The 17,855-nt window shown below is 37.1% G+C and overlaps 1 protein-coding gene across 7 annotated transcripts in view; it reads right to left on the minus strand.

Annotated features, from left to right (window-relative positions):
* ADNP (activity dependent neuroprotector homeobox) overlaps window positions 1-17,855 on the minus strand; it is a 51,351-nt gene that overhangs the window by 10,355 nt on the left and 23,141 nt on the right. The window contains exons 2-3 of one of the 7 annotated variants that reach the window (XM_072944393.1): window positions 16,897-17,070; window positions 15,886-16,001 (exon numbers count right to left, since the gene is read on the minus strand). The exons of 5 other annotated variants lie outside the window; for them this stretch is intronic. The gene's annotated coding sequence lies outside the window, so the exon portion shown is untranslated. The remainder of the gene's footprint in view (window positions 1-15,885; window positions 16,002-16,896; window positions 17,071-17,855) is intronic. One more of the 7 variants, XM_072944390.1, reaches the window with a different exon arrangement.

A 17,855-nucleotide genomic window follows, 5' to 3' on the forward strand; every position in this document is an offset into this window, starting at 1 on the left:
TGTGTACTTCGAAAGATGTAGAATATTTTGGGTTAAAATTATAATTGTCTTCATAAGCAGAATTCTGATATTTCTTATGGTCTTGGGGAAGTTTATCATCTGTCACCTGCCCCAGGTGGAAGTACCCTCCAGGGAGGCCATGTCCAAGATTTTGTCCACCTGAGTAAGAATAACACATTCGTATGTGTTAGCATCCTCAAACGCATTTAAATTCTTCCGGCTTTTTGCTTATTAAATAAAATATTTTTCTCGGTATACAAAACAGGTACCTAGTATTAGGAATATAATAAGCAAAGAAGGCTTCCTCTTACTTCTGACCCTCCATTTCTTGTGTATACTTCTTGAGCTTTTCTATGTCTGTAACAAGCCAAGGTTCCTTGAAAGTCTCCAACAAACTCTATCAGTTAATGTCAGAACTATTATAGATAATAAGAACTCAAGGGCCCTATGTTTCCCCCTCCCCCCAGCCCACTGCTTGCTGTTAAGAAACAACTTCAAATCAACAGCTGCTTCCAGGATTCACTGATATTATCTATTTGATTCTTGTTTAAAAACACTCACAAGAATTCCTTCTGGCTTCCTCCTCACCTCTCAAAAGTCCTTTGAACTAGAAATCTGGACAAGGGGCCTAATACCTCAAGTGAATAACTGAGGGATAGAAACAGATTAAATAGGAAGTTGACTGCCTGAGATTAAGGGCACTTTTGAATAGAAAGAAAGCTAAAAACAAAATAATTTACAATCATTTTTCTTAGGAAGGAAGATGCTTTACAATAATGTCAAAATTTGTCTAGAGATGGGTATTGAAAAAGAATGCAGAGTACCCCTCTTATTTTCTCTCCAGATTTGTCCCCAGTGGCTAAACCTTTCTTTCTCCTGAGCCTCCTTGGCTATTAGGATGGCCATTCTCACCAGGTCAGCACCACTATCCCAATACCAAGAAGAACTCCCTTTAGCCAAACCATAGATTTCTCAGTTAATGGCATAAAAAAGGGGGAAATATCCAACTGACCGAATGAAACCACTGTTCATCAATCATTTTTGAAGCATCTACAGTTTGCCCATTAATGTGCTCAAAACAAAGTTGAGCAGGACAGTTTCTCCCCTTCAGCAGTCCATCACTTATAGGGTACACAGCAGGCACTGGGTCACTGGAGTAACAAAGATGCGTGCTTCTCTCTGCCCAACTTCCCCTCGGAACCACGCCTGCCACAACTCTTGTGCTATCAGTTAGGAGGCCTTTCCACCATCAGAGCTGAGTACACATGATTTAGGTTAACCAATTGGTGTGTTCTATCTCTGCAGACACTGATTAATACAGACTTGGACATATGCCCCAAACAAGGCTGATAGTGATGATGAAAAGAATCAGGACCTGCCACTACATGGAGAAAAGCATAGAAAGACAGAAAGGGAAATACTCCTGTTGACACTGTTTAGGGTCCTCAATCCAGCTATGCCTGAAAGACAGCCCCCTTCATGCACCCCTCCCCCAAACTTTTCCTAAACAAGAACATACAATCAGTTCTGCAACCAGAAATTCTGGTAGACTCACGGGGCGGTGGGACACAGAGAAGGAAATGAGTAAGAGGGAAGATGGGGAATTTTGCGCAAAATAATTATACTTGTGAGTTGGGTCTAGCAGGAAGAATAGGAATTTGTCAGGAAGGTATAGTTATTCTGAAAGAGGCTTTGGACCTTGGTTTCATCAAACAAAAACAAAAACATTGCATGGAAAGAATTAAACATTTTCTAAATCTAAAAGATTTTGGGGAAAGCTCAAACCCATTAATAATGTTTCCAAGTGTTTTATTAACAACTGAAGTTAAGTAGCTTTTGGTTAAATTAAGCATATGCCATCTGATGAACTAGACTTAAAGCATCAATTTTTGAGAATGATTTAAATTCATTGTTGAATGATTCAGCCATATTCCTTCCTATCAGTCTTCACAAATTATACCCACACCTACTGATTAGGGCCAAAACATTAAAGTTTTACTAATCCTGGCCAAAATCCTACTCATGCACTTTCCTTAGAAAGCAAGAGTCAGATGGAAGAAATGAAAATCTGAAATTGGTAGCCAGAGGCTACAGATGAATTAAAACTATATAATTACATGTAAGACTGATCAAATACATGTACCTCTTTCCTTTCCAAATACCAAAAGCAAAAACACTCCTTTACTCTGGTAAATAAAGGCAGAGAGAGCCTATCTCATGAGGAAATATCTGTAGGCTGAATCTGTAAGGGGAAGGATGATGATACAACATCAATGACTGTGAACTTTATTTAGGCAAAGAGATTGTTAACTGAGAAACACAATTATAATCATTTATGAAACAGCTCTGCCAAAAGGCTTGTGTGTAGTTAGGGACTGTACTTAGTTTCATCTGGGTCAGGAAGATGGAGACGGAACCCAGCAGATGACAGTGCTATTTTAGCAGGCTTAAGGCAAGGTCTGCAGGACCTGAGGTACCAATAATCAATGGGGCTTATCTGTGTATGGCGGTTCCTCTGCAAAGCCACCATATCAAGGACGGCATCATTCAGTCCCTGTTTTTAGGAAAAGCAGAAAGGCTTTATTATAACCATGCCATCAGGAAATAAAAACAAAAACAACAAAAAAAACTGTAAAACCCAATCCTAAACCTTTGACCAGGGCACAGATAATCGAGCCAGGAGGAAAAAAGAAAAAGAAAAAGAAAAAGAAAAAAAAAAAAAAAGAGAAAGAAAAAAGCCTCCAAATCAAACTTCTACAGATTATATTTTAAACTACCGTTGAGTATGGATCTAGAGTGATATTTTCCAAGTATGCAAATTCTTCATATTTTTATGTGCATTCTTTTATGATATTTCAAGTTCCTAATAAGAACATATGGTGCTAATTTAACATGCCAGAAAATACAGAAGTAAATATGATGGTGTGTCCTAGTTTCTATCACCTGCAGGCATAACTCTGCTACCTTTTAATATTTGGGAACCGAAATCTGAACATATATCAGAGTGACAACTGATGCATCAGTTATACTAGTGAATGCAAACCAATAATTTGCATTAAAAAAAACATGTCCAACACTGCATTGAGCTAGACAGATACTTCTTTCTGGTAAACCTGGAACATAAGTTAATCTGAATAGTGGTTTCCAATCCCCCCCTCTCCTTAAAGGAGTGAAACCCTTGTTTCTAAAGAAATCTTACTTGAAATATAAAAAAGATAAAAAATGGAGGGGAGAGGCTCAGGTTAATGGAAAGAGGAAGAAGGAAAAGTTCTCTGTTTCCAAGTATCTCTTTGAAATAGTTGCTTGTCTAAACTAAGCTCATACATAATGCAAATTTACAACAAGATGGCAGACTACTGAAACATAGAATCTGGACCGAGTGGACAATCAACCAAAGCAGGAAGTTTGATGGCTATTTACAGCAGAATTTCAACAGTTCACCGAAAACTACCCCTGAATATAGTTAGTCTGATCAGAATAAGGTGATAGGAAGCCCACAGTAAGCCTAAGGATTAGAACATAATTTATACTCTCTTCTTTTTAAACATTCCTACATTAACGCTGTTAAGAAAAATACAGTCTCTCTGGAAGTATCTTTCTGGTAAGGGATGAAGGAGGGCATCAGGTTGGAAATGATGCCATTACTCATGTAAACGAAAAATACTGCAAACCACATCAGTAAATAAAGAATGCTGAAGCCATCAAGTCATCAGCCCCCAATGAAGACAAGCCTGCAGCCCAGCCCCTGCAGCCACTCACAATGGTGTACTCTGAGGGGACTTAGAATAATAAAGGACAAGATACTGGCCATAGATAGCTAGGTGCTTGTCAAAGTAATGAATTCAATGAACCGAAATGTTTGCTTCCTCCCATACACATAAAAGCACTGAATTCTTTAACTTGAGATGCCTGTTTTTCTTTAGATAACAAGTAATCTTTTACAGTCCCAACTACCTGGTCTTTGTTGTAAAGCTCCTATATATCCCAGCTCCTCCCAGCAGTCCCTCAGAGCGATCTGAGAGGCTGTCATCATGGATAGAGTCCTCCAGCCAAATAAAACGTAACTCTCAACTTTTACACTGCGCCATTTATTTCAGTCGACACTCATGAAGAAAAAAGGCAACATATTTTCTAAGTTAATAAAAAATTAGGAAGACATTGAAACTATTACAATATAAAGAAATTCATTTCTGGCACATCATCAATTCAAATTAATATGTAAGAGATTCAGACCCTTGATACTTAAAGTATCCCAATTAATGCTGGTAAAGTATTTATATAAAGCTCTTATAATCTACACCGGCGTTTAAGAGCCAGATATTTGAAGGTTTACGTTTTGCTATTTTCTGAGAGTTGCAGGCATTTTAAGAAGATTCTCAAAACGAGAATCAAAGCATCAGTTATTTCACTGCAACCCATAATGGCACTTTAAAGAAAAAAATTTTGTGATGTCTCTGTGGAAACACTTTGGACCTGTTAAGATAAAAGGCAGAAAGAAAACACCATTCCCAGATTTCTGCACTCTCTTTTCCTTCTGCTACCCCCTCAGCAACATATTCAGTGCCTGTCAATATCACTCATTGAGTAAAAGTGTGGTCACTGTAAAGCACTTTCTTTTTATAACCAATAACTGTTTATCTTTCCTGATTATCCTGAGATCCAAAGTGATGAACAGACACCTTATTTGCTTTTCAGGATGTCACTAGCCCCACATTTAAATTAAACCAGTTGTAAGAAGGTTTATGTACCTATTTTTAAAAAAATGAACCTTGGAAAGCCTTTCTAGAACAGCCCTCTCATGAGCGAGCACATCGAGAGCCTGGAGCTTGCATTCAGTCTGGAAGCAATCACCCTACTCAATCTTTTCTAAAACACAGTCCTGAACAGAAGCAGCTTATCTTTCAATTTCCTATAAGCCTGGACAAAAGACCTTCCAGATGCCACAGGCTTTTCACAGAAAGGCAGCTCGGTCTCCTCCTTTTCCTCAATCCCAGATACCAGAGAACAAGCAATTGTCTGACTAGCCAGCGGCAGAATGCTCTTACGGATTACCAGATAAAACTGTGCAGCATGACAGAGGTAAGAAAAGAAAGTTTAGTCTCCTCTCTGTCTTACCAGAAAATCTGCAGTAGTGTTGAGGCTAAAAAGGGGAGTATTTGGAAAGCCCAGGAGGTTTAGAAAAAGAAACTTTACCAATGAAGACATATTTGTACCAAGAACTAAATCTGAATAATGAACATTATGCTGCTTAGGATAATCACAGAAGAACACTGTTAAGAAAGCCAAGAAGCAGGCAGGAAATGTAACCAACTTCTCTTTTCTTCTGTTCTTAAACTACTAACTGCATTTTTACTATTCTTTCAGTTTGATAATAAAAGAAACCCAATTGATTGAGTAAAGTGTTAAATATAAAACTGAAAAAAGAACTTTCAGAAAAAACTTTTTTCCAAGTTTTTAACCAAATCAACTATTAAATCCCTTATAATTAAGTTTTCATAACTATTTGCCAGATAGACTGTATTTATGCAGGGCAAGATGAGCATTTACCTAAATACAGCATCCTGTAAAAAAAGTTTTTTATCACAGGAATACTTTTGGCCACTTTCAATGAACGACGTGCGAATCCCTTCCACAAACAACCTGGCTCTTAAAGACTTGTGTGAGGGAAGCACAAACCCCACCAGGCAGTTCGTCCCACACTGGACAGCTCTGTTCACAAGTTTACTTTTTACAATGCTCTGTAACCTGCCCATAGCTCTCAGTTCAGCTACAGAAGTCTAATTACTTAGCCACATTAACAACCTTTCAAGTTTTAAAGACATGTCCTCTTTCCCTCCCAAGTTTTCCTTCTTCTCCCCGTTAAACATGCCCAGTGCTTTTCACCATTCCTTCTGTTCCTGCACAAGCCAATCTCCAATGAATGGGCTCCAGTGTGACAATCTCTTTGGGGCCTGAATAAACTATTATTCCAGATGTAACATAATCAAGTCAAGTGGGACACTTTTCTAATTCTGGATATTACTTTTAAATTAATGCTCCTGCAAGGTGCATTTGTGTTGGTGGCAGCCACTTAAATACGACTACAATCAACTTTTTTTTGCACGTGTGTTGCCTTTTTCAATATTAGCTGGTTTAGTTGGTGAGAAAAAGATACTCTATTCTGAATCTATGTCTGGTTAGAAAAGAACTATCAACAATCTTTAAGTATCTCCTCAACTGAAGGGGCATGAGCATTATGATTCCAAAATGAAAAACAAAAGTACAGGCCTTAGGAAAGACAAGAGATTGCGATTCCCATTCCAAATCAAAATGTCAATTAAAATCAGTCTTGAAAAGCAGCACTTCGAATCACTGAAAAGAACCTGGCGTTTGCCTAATTTAAACTCTTCTCATTTTACAGATCAGCCACTGAGGTGAAGCAACGAGCCTAAGGGTGATGGATGAGCTTGTCAGTGACAGAGCTGGGTCTCAAGGTCATCTCCAGATCTAGGATGCAGTGTTCTTCCCATTGCCCATGCAGATGAAGCTCTGATCGCTGACATTAATTAAAAGTAAACAACAGCACGTTATGTTACATACATACATCTGAAAGTGCCAGAACTTCAATACCCAAGGTTAAAATAACCATAAATGATTCAGCCAAACCAGCTCAAGTGGTGATAGGGAGATTAAGAATATGCACACATCTCAGGTCAGATGTTCTCATCATATCCAGAAAAGAACTGAAACAAGAGCGCAGCTGTGAGACCACTTGCCCTGAAGTGTTAACATCATCGTGGATGCCAACAGTCACTAGATGGTCATGTCTGAAGGGGATCTTTCTATCCAAATTGTAATGGTATTATCTTGCAAAATGAAGACTACAATCTTAGTATCCTTAAATAAAACAACAGCTTTTCAAAAAACCGATGTAGTTTTCCATTATCAATACTCAAAGCATGTTCTTCTGAAAACTGCTTGGATAAACTAGAGGCTTTGGTGATTTTTTTTTCCTAAAGGGCAGGGGTAGGCAGGAGACTAATCTGCTCTCAATTATCCCTCAGGCTCCCCCACCTCAAATTCCGACCATTCTTGTTACAAAACCAACTGAGAAATGAAAACATACACCCACAGAAAAACGTGCACATGAATGTTCTCAGCAGTATTCATAATATCCAAAAAGGAAAAATAACCCAAATCTCCACCAACTATAAATGGATACATAAAACATGGTACATCCATACAATGGAATAATGATTCAGCCATAAAAATAAAATACTGATATATGTTCCAACATGATAACCCCTGAAAATACTGTGCTAAGTGAAAAATGTCAGTCACAAATGACCACTTATTATATGACTTCATTTACATGAAATGTCTATAACAGGCAAATCTCAGAGACAGAAAGGAGATTGAAGTTGCCTAGGGCTGGAAAAGTTAGAAAGTAAAGGGTGACTGCTAATGGGTACTGGATTCTTTGTGGGGTGATGAAAATATTCTAAAATTAATTGTGATGATAGTTGCACAACTGTAAATATACTAGAAAACACTGAATTATACACTTTAAATGGGTAAACTGTATGGCATGTGAATATCTCAAGCTGTTAAAAAAAAGCAATTAGGTCTAGCGCAAGATTACAAAATACAAATCAAGGCGAAGAACACAAATAATTCTACAAGACAACAGTAAATGCTGGGGTAAATTTATCCTTCCAGATTTTTATCCACACACAATTTTTAAAAAATGGAATCTATGTATTTTAGCATTTAGTCATGTAGCAAGAAAACCAATGTTGTTTGAAAATTTTATAAATTATTTTTATTTTAAGAACTATGATTTCCTGACTGGGACATTGTGCTGTACACCAGAAACTGATACACTGTAACTGATGGTACTTTAGTTAAAAAAAAAAAAAAAAAGAAAAAAGAACCATGCTTTCCAATATGGCACAACTAGCCACAAATGGCTGTTAGGTACTTAAAATGTGGCTACTCTGAACTGAACTGAAATATGCTTAAAAATTTAAGATTGATTGATATAAAATATACACAACATAAAATTTACCATCTTAAACATTTTGTGTAAAGTTCAGGGTATTAATGACTTATATTACCATGCTACCATCAACACTACCCGTTTCCAGAACTCTTTCCACCTCGCAAAACTGAAATTCGATCCCCTTTAAACAATAACTTCTCATTTTCCCCCTCCCATCTGTACCTGGCAACCACCATTATACTTTGCCTCTATGATTCTGACTACTTTTCAATACTTTACGTAAATGGAATCATAAGGTATTTGTGTTTTTGTGACTATTTTACATTCCCAACAGTGCAGTGTTCCAATTTCTTCACATCCTCACCAACACTTGTTTTATTGGCCATCTTCTTTGTAGAAATGCCTATTCAAGTCCTTTGCTCATTTAAGACATGCTTTTAAGCATAAAATATACTTGGGATTTCCAAGACTTGGTATGAAAAAATACAAAATATCTCATAAATACTATTTCAAAATTAAACCCCTTGAAATGATGTACTGGATTCAAAAGTTATTAAAATTAATTTCACTTTTTATTTTTAGAATGTGGCTACTGGGACAGATGAATCTCAAAAATATTACACTAAGTGAAATAAGCTAGTCACAAAAGGAGAAATATAACATGATTCCACTCAAACAAGATACTAAGGGTAGTGAAATTCATAGATAGAAAGTAGAAGGGTGGCTGCCAAGGGCTGGGTGGGGGGAGAGGAGGGGAGAATGGGGATTTACTGTTTAACAAAGATAGGGTTTCAGTTTTGCAAGATGAAAAAAGTTCTGGAGACGGATAGTGGTAATGGCTGCACAACAATGTGAGTGTACTTAATGTTACGGAACTGTATACTTAAAAGTGGTTAGTTAACATGATAAATTAATTGCTATATATATTTTACCACAATCAAAAATAAAGTAAGAAAAAAGTGGCTACGGGAAAATTTAAGACAACAGTACTGAATATGGAACCAGATAAGGCTGCTTGTAATTTTATCAGCATGGCAGTCTGGGTTCAAAATCAGAGGCATTTATCACTGATGGGTCTCTCTGCCAAAGCTATCAATATTAAGCACCTGTTAAGATTCCTTTGAACAGGACAGAGCCTCTAGAAAGTTCTGGATATAACAGAGTAACTTGAAAGCCTTTACAAATTTCCAGACCAGTTTGGACAGTATTAAATGAGTGACTCTATAATAATATATTCATGGCTCCCACACCGTTAAGTACCTAAAAAAAAGAATTAGTAAGTAGAGTTCACTTTCCTGGCAAATCTGCTCCACTCCCAGAGGCCAGGAACAGAGGAATATACCACCTTTGTCAACGTTAAGGCCCCAGTTCACTCTGCCTTAATAGTTTAATACAGCTTGGGTTACTTTAATGAGAAGCTCAGTTATTTTTTTGTTTCACAAAATTGAAATGATTCCAGAGCATGTAACAGCAGTACAGAAATGATTTTCACAGAATTTTTATGTATTAAATTTTAGGTTTCTTTCAAAATAGTTACAGGATAGAACTGTAAAAGGGAGAGGTCTTGCGAAAAATAAAATAAGAAGCCTTTTCAAAGGTATCAGAATGGTGAAAATTGTAATTTTAGCACTTTAAGTTTTGGCTTTTTTCATGTTGGTGATACCAAACCAAGAATCTAATGGGAAATTAGCTTTGTTTACCACAGTATCAATCACCAAAATGATAATCACAATGTGACTGAAAAGCTTCAATTTACTTTAAATGCTCATCACAGGTGATCTCAAGAGATTTAGTAAAATACGACCTGAAATTGTAATTGATACAACTGGTAAAGAGGTATTTATGTCTGTAAGTTACAATCACTATGGATCATTTTTCAGCAGAGATTAATTTTCCTGATCTCAACTGACAGGCTAAACAGAATCCTTAAAATATGAAAGAGGACAAGGATGCCACCTTACTAGTCAAAGCAAAGAAGGTCCATTAAAAGGGCCCTGTTTTTTCCCGCTGCTTTATCTCTAGCATCTTCATCCACTGCTGGCACATAGCAGGCACTCAATAAATGAAGAATGAAATGAACAGTCCCTGCCTACAAAGGGCTTACAGAGATGATACCTCACAAATGTATACAGGAAAAGAGGCAATGTGTCACAAACTAAATGCTCTAAGGCTTCATAAGAAAGACGAAGCAGGGGCTGTCAGGAGAGGGTGGAAGTAGCTGTCGCACTGGGGCCACTAAGTTAGGTGAAGAATCGGCATTCACTGCAAAAACAAACAAACAAAAACCAAAAAAACACCTTGCTGGCAGTTTCAGAGATGGGAAAGCAAGGAGTTTTAGGGACTACTGCAGAGTCAGAATGGCTGCTATGTCAAGTTTCCAAGTAATGACAAGGCTGGAAAGGCAGGCTCAGGATAGGGCAGAGGCCACCAGTGTGAAGCCAGTCTACTGCGATGTCTGGTGACACCGAGGAGATACTGCAGATACTGAGGGAGAGCAGTGACAGAATTTTAATGGCACTCTGAGAGAATTAACCTGGTGTTACTTGGCAGGTTCCATTAAAAAAGGTCTAGAGGAAATAGAATAAAAGTAGAAGAGTGGATACCATGCCTAGCCACTTGTCAGAATCACCTGAGAGAGCTTTATCCATTCCAGACCAACCTACTTAATCTGAAAGGTCTGGAAATCAACCAGAGCCTTAGGTATAAGGTAACAAGATACCAAAGTGACAGCAAAAGGAAGGGGGAAAAAAAGCTCAAGCAGAAGCCTATAGTCAACATCAAAGTTTGTGTTTTCCAGTAGGACTATACTGTTTCATGGACAAAAACATCTATCAGCCACATGTAAAAATTTTCACCCTCGTAACTTCAAACCTCTGTAACAAGAAGTAGGGTGACATAGACAGTAGAGCTTTCCCTTGCTAGAAAAGACGGTATGATGTGGTGATAAAGAATACAGCTCTAGAGCTGCATAGATCTGTGTTTAAATCCTAGAACTGCTCTGTGACTCTACAAATGTTACTTAAGCTCTGGAGGTCTGTTTCATATGGTACAACCAGAAGGACATCATTCCACTGTTCAAATGTCAAAAGGATTAAATAAGATGATGCCAATTAACACTTAAAGCAATTATTATTACCTTAAACCAGATCAGATCCTGGAACAATTACTTACAATGAAAATTATGAGTTCATACCAGGATATATTTTTAAAAGCACAAACTATTGTTATTCCTGAGCTTTGACTGCCATACATCTTCTCCTGTACACAATATAATGTGATTTCATACTTAAACATAGTAGTATTTTTTACACAATACTGTATGTTTGTGTGAGACATTCATGTTAGAGTTGGCATATTCTTAACTTTACAAATTCTGTGGCACTTACAACTGTTATACAATAGAACATTTGCAAGTACCCAAAATAAACCTAGGTGGCTTAGAAATGTTTAGGTATGATCCAGATTTTGAGTATTAAAAATGTATTATATATAATATTTGGCTTACTCCTCTTTTAAGAAGACTTTCAGACTAAAAGCCTAAAGCAGGAACTGTTATGGTTGCTGCTTATCCTGTTACTTTTTGAGTATTTAGATTTCAGACAATAATCCTAGCTGTGACCACCAAAATTCTAGAACACTAATGGAACAAATGATTTTCAGGACGTACTTCTCTGAGTGTTCTGAGACTGTAAGATGTATACAGATGGCGGGAAAGATGACACTTGAGGGATAACATGAAAGCTGACCCTTTATCAACTTTACAAACTAGAGTTCACACAAAATTTCATTTGGAAAGGGAAAGATGCCTCATTGGTTAAAAAAGTAAAAATGATTGAGAATGCCTCTAACACCTCAATCTAGCTTTAGGGAGTGTGAGATGGGTAGCATTTCCCATTTACTCCATTTTAAATAGGCATTTCAGCAAAGCAGGGACACACTGTGGGGAGTGATTCCAACACTACGCTGCCTACAGAAGAACTCCACAGGCTTAGGGCTGCTTGCTGTCAATATAGGTAGACAATCTAGCTTAAGAGAAATGTGAAAAAGGGAAATCAATTAATTAACAAGCAGGCCTAAGAGGACATTCAGATATGTCCATTTATAATCATTCCAGAAGCATGCTACTGGTCTTCACATCTAAATGAACTAAGATAAAATAATTTCCCCATAGTAAAGGGAAATGTTTTCTCACCATTCCTGAATAACAGAACATGTAATTTATTTGAATAATCTTTGCAAGTTTTTCTAAGCTATCTCCTAGAGTTAAGGCTTGGCAAAAGCATTATTCTTACGGCAAGTTTCATCACTTGATGGCTCAATCCTTACACTTTCTACAGAGGTTTTATTTATATTTTTCTTGTCCTTCTTAAGTATAATTGATCACAAACCAGGATTCTAAGCACTCCCTGCATTAGGACACACCCAGTCTCAGTTCATCTCTTTCACAAGAGCAAGAATTCTCAATTGTTGACTTCAACTTACAATACCAATTTAAAATTCTACTAATTCCACTGTATTTCCACTAGACAGAAATACTTCAGATACACCAGTTTCAAAAGAGGCCACTCATATGGGTTCTCAACTGCTGCCAGCTCCCATCAGAAAAGGAAAGATTTATAGATTTTCAAAGGAAGCACAGGTTTCTACAAGCTCTTAAAAAAAGCATAGAGGGTTCAGGAAAAGACAGAAAAGGCAGAAGAGCAAAAGCCAGCAATTATCTAAGCCAAAGTACCTGCTTAGAGGAGAGAAGGAACAAGACTGCCCTAAACCAAAACACTGGGAGAAGCAATGGGCCATAAACAAACTTTCTTTTTTAGATCCTTATACAGGCAACTCCAAACTTTATACAGTTGCTACTTCAACTAACTACCACCAGCACAATTTTCACCCATAAAGAAGCTAGTTAGCTTCTTTTACTGCAGAGCCTACTTGGGATCCTTGGGTGTTAGCTGACACACAAGCACAAAATATCACTATGAAGTTATGAAGCACTCATTTGAGCCCTTATTAGCCAAACAGCTCACAGGAGCAATATAAAAGTCTGTGTTCCAAACAGAGACCTAGGAACCAGCCCAGACATCTCCCATGGCTCACGTCACCACTGCAAGTGGTAGTGTCTTGATTTCCCCACTTGTGAAACAAAGACAGTCCTGAGAGAATTGAGAATGGTTTATAAAGTGCTTAGAAAATAAAACAGACACACCATCCATATTATTTTATAATACCATAAAAGTCTGCAAGAGGGCCTTTATGCTTATAGCTCATCCTTATTAAAGGCATCAACCAAGTCATATGAGAAGTGACACATAAACACAAGCCAAAGCGAAGTAACTCAATTACAAATCTGTACCCTAACTGGAGAGGAATTAGGATGTGGAAGGATTTACTTTTTAAGGGCTCGTCAAACAAAGCAGGAGTCTCTTGCAGACTATGTGCATGTTTTAGAGTCATAAACTCAGTCTTAAACTGTGGCATATGTTCAGGGCACTCTTCCCTTGGTAAATCTGTCAGAAGTCTTTTATGCTCTTCTCTTAATTTCCAAACCTTTACTTCTAGAACAGTGCTAAAATTCTTAAGATATCAGGATTTCTCTAGCTGCTGTCTTGGAACTAAGCTAGGAATCAATAAAACCAAGGGGGCTTTAGAGTGCATCTCAAAGAACTAAAGGCAGAGGACAGGAATGCATACATGGAGATGAGAGAACCTAGAACTGAACTAGTGAAAAAAATTGCATTTTACACTTATTAGAATAGAAATGTGAGCTTCTCAAACAAAACTCACTTTACATAGTTGTCTCACATTTTATCTGCAACTTCTTGTATGTGTGTGTGTGTATACACACATACACACACACACACATATCCCCATATAATCAAGTTGAGATACACACACACACACACACACACACCCAAATTTGAGAAGCCTGGTAATATGCAGAGAGCCTTCTCCTTCCAGTGAAGCAGAATACGGATTCTCATTTAAGCTGACCCCCAAACTGGAAGACATCAAAGGTCGGTCATGACCAAAATAAAGATATAAAGGGTTCTAAGACACTAAGAGACTGAGGGAGCACAATTATCCTTTCCCTCACTTTCAAATTAACAGGATCAAGCAAACAAACATTAAAAAAATCATGAAGTCACATGGAACTGTGGCCACTCATGCTGGGCAAAATATGGGTGGCTTCTCTTACAAAGTGTCTCAATGATCAAGGTGGAAAGTGCCAACATGTAAACATGAAACAGCTTCTCCATTGAAAATATCAATTCAGTTAATTAGTGTGGGGCTTTGGTTTATACCAGTTTCAAATGCCAAGTTTCCAAACCAACAACATAAAATGGACAGCAGTGATATATACACATCAAGAAATACGGCATTTGCTCCAAACTTACTACACAAGTTCTTATGAAACTAGGGGAGGAACAACTTTGCAAGTTTATGTGATACTAATAACACATCAAGCTCTGTGAATCTAACTATAATTACATTATTTATATAAAAAAGAAACATTTTTCTTAATGTTCATGCCTCTTAGGCAAGTAAATGAGTTAAACTCCTGTGGAAAGTGTTTTACATTCTGAAACACACAACAGACTTCATGACATGCTTTTAAGTGGAAGTCATTTGGAAGTCTGGGTTGAACAACTAGCTTATTAAAACAACAGAATTGGGCACCTTGGTGTAAACTACAAATCAGCTTCTAATCTTACAAAATAAGAATTTTTTGTACTTTCACATCATTTTTAAAAAGTTTATCAAGATTTAAACAGGTCATTAAAAAAAACCTCAAAAAGCCTGTTTAATTCTGATTGTTTTTCCTGCATTAAAATGTGCTGTTCCCACACTTAATCTACAATATTTGGACTTTGTATTTAACCTATCATTTTTAACTCTAAAAAAGTGGACTGTATTTTATATGTATATACCCATCTGCCCACCTATTAATGAAATCAACCTGCCAAGGTCTATTACAACTTATGCAATTTTGTTATTTATGCATGGTTCTCAAAAGAAAAAAAAATTACTTATATTCTGAAGTTTTTCTTATCTCTTCTCTACCCAAGTATTGACCCCTACTTGCTCCTTTATAACAGAATAGCTCTATCTTCCTTATTAAACTGTAATTTTCACAATTAAATGTGTAGTCAGAATGCGTATATTATCTTAAACATCAGCAGACTGCAAAATACTTAAATTTTCAAAACACTAAGAATTATTTTTAATATTTCCCATGATGTATAAATATGTGGTTACAATTTAACATACAGTGAACCTAAATTATGTTTTTAGCAATCAAATATAAATAATAAATAAATATATGCATGTATGTTACAAATGAAAATCAAGATCCATTTTTACTCGATAAAGTCTACTGGTTTATTTGGGAGCAAGTACATGTTCATGGAAAGGTGTGTTCTGATCAGAGAATCTTCAAGATTTTTAGAAGCTTAGCACTCTTGAGATTAGGTCATCAAAATAATAGTAATCAAAAACTTACTTGACACTTAAAAGTCTGTTGAAAATGGTGACACTTTATTTTTAACATAAATAGTACTAGAACTTTTCCTGCACTCTAGTTTAAGGAAAAAAAGAGAGACTTGAGCCAAACAAATCCACATTCACATTTGGGTATGATTAAAACCAATGACTTTCAGAATCAGCTGGACCAGGGATCATTAGAGATTCACAGCCCAATCTCTATTTTCCATAGAGAAAGAACCAAAAAGCAAAGACTTAGTTCAAAGCATAGCAGCCTCTAGTGAGGTAGTGTTAAGAAATTTTCAATAAGGGCCAAGACAAAGAGGGAATTTATACTTAAAGTTCAATTAAACAGGATACCCATTTCCCACCCTCCAGTTAATTGAGGCTTTTTAATCATACTTTAATGAACCCTCACAATTTACCTAAATTCCAGCCTTCAGGCCCAATTGTTTCACCTTTTTTTTTTTTTGAATGCCAAAATCAGGAAACCTTTGAAACTGCAGAATATATGCTTTCTAAGAGCTCACAGCAAGTTTTCCTGTAGGGGGAAAATGGCTATTACCACTAAGGACATCAGTTAACATTGTATTTTATGTATAATTTTGCTAAATCAAACAAAAACAACTTTATAAACTTTACCTCAAACATATCCTCATGAGAAGTTGTATTCAAATCATTTAAAAATTCATATAGCTCTGTATCAAATACAGGTCAAAATTATAACTTTAAGAAATACTAAACAGTACTTAAAAATTACAAATACCAGTTAGATTAAATATCTGATTCTTATAATTACTAAAAAATTGTAAAAGCAACATAGTTAAGCCTCTAATGGAATTCCTGAACCAAGCTGCCTCCTTTTCACTCACCAAAATGTTACTTGGTAGCAAATGTCCAATGTAAATTCTCCCTTAAGCACCAACTGGTTAACTATGTATCAAAGAATCCACCCATTCATTTTCCCATAAATTTACCTTGGTGTATCTTTATAAAGTTTGCAACAAAGTCTTCAAAGTATCCTTGAGTATCAAAAACCACTGTCAATCTTTGGTAGCAAGTACGTGTTTATGCAAAGACCTGTTCTGATCAGAGAATTCTCAAGGTTTTTAAAACCTTAGCAACTCTTGAGATTGGGGTCATCAAAGTAACAGTAACTGAATACTTAACACATTTTATATACAAGAGTGCAGAGTGCAAATGATTAAAACAGTTATTAGCAACTTTAAAATTTTCTCTTGAGTAAGTCCTAAGTCCTTTCTCTGTTCAGAACCCATGTCTACAACCAGCTCTAACCAATCAGCTCTAACCGGTTCCTTGAGGAATGTGGCTAGGCTGAAATTTTGGAAGTGTTGGCTTTGGTGGTGACCAAGGAGGAAGAAGTCTCTGGCTTCCCTGTTGCTGAAGTTCCCACCCTCCAAAATGAATATACCCACCGGTGTGAATTGACAATGTGGTCCAAAGAGCAAGGCAGGAACGGAGTCCAGATCCTCAAAATGGTAGTACAGGGCATAACCACTAGGCCACCTATCAGTTCAGTACAAAAAGTACAACCCTGTGCATCATGGTGCAAAAGCTGGGGCCTAGGTTTCGCATTGTGCATCTCACACCTATGGAAATAACAAGAGGAGTAAAATCTATAGAAATCAACACACCCTAAGAAGGTGGGTGTTCACAGAAGACCGGTGTCAACACTTTTGCAAAGGCAGTTGGCTACTGAGATAATGAATGGCAATTTCAAGTCCAAAGCTGGAAAATAACAAAATTTTCCAATCAACTCTGTTGAGTTTGACAATGAAGAACTCAACACGGGCTTAATGTTTACCAACAAGGCTTTGCAAATCATGACACCCATCTGCATGCTTATAAAAATACTACCCCACTAAAATCTAATATCCCTCAAGGAAGATTTTTTAACTCTCAAAGAGTTGAAAAGATTGGGGTCATGAAGAAGGGATGTAAATCAGCAATACCCCCAAATCCGTTACTCTCAGGTTTTAAACTTTCCCCTTTACCATCTGATCTTGGAAAGATATGGTGACAAGTTCAAAGCTTAAGGTGGAAGAATTCCAGAGAAAGGGAAATCTTGTGTACCAACGATGTGACAAGGTGATTCTTCAAGAACAAATGTGGATTGTCTAAGGGTCAACAGTTTTGAAAAAGTAAAAAGAGAGAACTTCTAAAATGCAGGGTGAATTCTTTAAAAGAAAATCACTGCTCTTGACTCATTTAATCCTTCACCATGTTGCTGTCAGCTCACCAACTAAGAGTGTGTCTTGCTGGGTCCATTTTCCCATGGTCTGTAGAAGGCGCTGTGAAGCACATCCTGTTCTAGCTCTGGGGCCCTTCCCCCCTCTGCAGCCTTACCCAGTGCAGGGAATGCGCCCCCTACTGA

This window comes from Vicugna pacos, chromosome 19 (genome assembly GCF_048564905.1).
Source record: "Vicugna pacos chromosome 19, VicPac4, whole genome shotgun sequence".
NCBI lineage: Eukaryota > Metazoa > Chordata > Mammalia > Artiodactyla > Camelidae > Vicugna > Vicugna pacos.